Source organism: Phocoena phocoena, chromosome 4, assembly GCF_963924675.1.
Source record: "Phocoena phocoena chromosome 4, mPhoPho1.1, whole genome shotgun sequence".
Taxonomy (NCBI): Eukaryota; Metazoa; Chordata; class Mammalia; order Artiodactyla; family Phocoenidae; genus Phocoena; species Phocoena phocoena.
In genome coordinates, this window is record NC_089222.1 from 74,205,506 (window position 1) to 74,207,080 (window position 1,575).

Genomic DNA, 1,575 nt, shown 5'->3' on the forward strand with positions numbered 1-1,575 from the left:
CAGGGTGGACACACCAAGGAAAACGTTGATCCATAGAGCTGTGCTCTTCTCTGAAATCTGGTGGCAGGCCAGAAAGTAGTCAATGAGGAAGCAAGCCCTTTTCTCCTTTTATTTCCCCTCTCCCATGGTGGGAAAGGTAAAAAAGCCCCAAAGCCTTGGCCCCTTCCCATTTCTTCTCTCCCCATCAGAGTCCCTGAGCCTCTACTTTTCCACAGCCACCCTGTCCTTGGGGCTACCCCATTCCTGGGGCCCTGAATTAGGGGATATTGGCTCCAGCTATTCCTTCTAGAGCTCACAGGTATTTAATGAATCTTGGCCTCTGCTGCCCCTTACTCCTGACTTACATCTGCTGGGTCATAGATGCCATCAGGGAGGAGAAACAGGCCCACCAGGCTCAGTGTTATCTTGAAGAAGGCATACTGGAAGGGGCCCAACATCAGCAGCTGAAGCTTTTTCCTGAAGTGTGAAGAGGGTTAGGACCATGGACCCACAAACCACCCACCCCAAGAAGACCTTCCAGCTCCCTCACCGGGCTCCGCCATCATAGACATCAACATGGTCAAATGGATGGGGACTTCGGAAGAAGCCAGAATGTTGAGAGAGTTGGGAACCCTCCTTCTTGCGTCCCACTCACCCTCAGACCAGAATGCTGCCTTTGAGTAAGAACTGAGTGTTGACCCCAACCTCAATAACCGAAATAGACGGAAGGGGAAAGTAAATAGTCCAAAATCCAGTTTGCTCTGTGTGGTAAAGTTTGTAGGGGACAGTGAGCTTAAGTGATGAGAACTTTGGAGTTCTCCTTCCTCTGCTCCCCTTACCCCTGCGTGGGTGCCCAGTGTGTGGACCCTGGCTGCGGGATGCCCACCCTTTCATCACTGGGTTTGTTCCATAAAAGCCTAATTCCATGAGGCTTGAAGCAGGACTGAGAGAGCCAGCAGAGGCTCTTGGGAGAGTGCAGGAAGAGGCTAACCTGTTCTTCCAGGCGGCCTCTCCCTCCCACCTTACCTGGTGAGCATGAGTTGTGGGCAGCAGGGGCAGCAGCAGCAGCAGGGGCCTGTGTGGATCATCACTGGGGTGTCCTTCAGTGTCCTTACTACTGCCTCCTTCCCACCAAAGCCTTCCACCATGACCTGCATCAGCAGGTAAAAGCACATCGCATAAAACCTGGAGTTGGGGGAGAGGTGGGCCTGAGAGTACACAGAAGGGGAGGTGGCAGCAGCTGATAGGACAGCCCTTCCTGCCAAAGAAAAACAGACTGCAAAGGGGCCAGGGAGAGGTGGGGCTTCCTGAGGGGATCAGGTAGGGGCTAGGCGTTTTGAGTGTGTGACCCAAGAGGAAGTGAGAGAGAGGACAGCGTGGGAAGAGGGCAATTTCAGGCTGTGGGAATGAAATGGTGCCTGAGGATGAACTGGAAGTTCAAGGGCTCTATTTATGATCAGTTGGTTTGCACGGATTTATGGAAGGGATAGGGGATAAAAGAAGACAAGGACTCTGGAGTCCTGGGGTTGAGGGGAGCAGAGTGGGGGACCCCAGAAGGATATCCAGTTCAGCTGGGGGCAGGGCAGGACACTCACG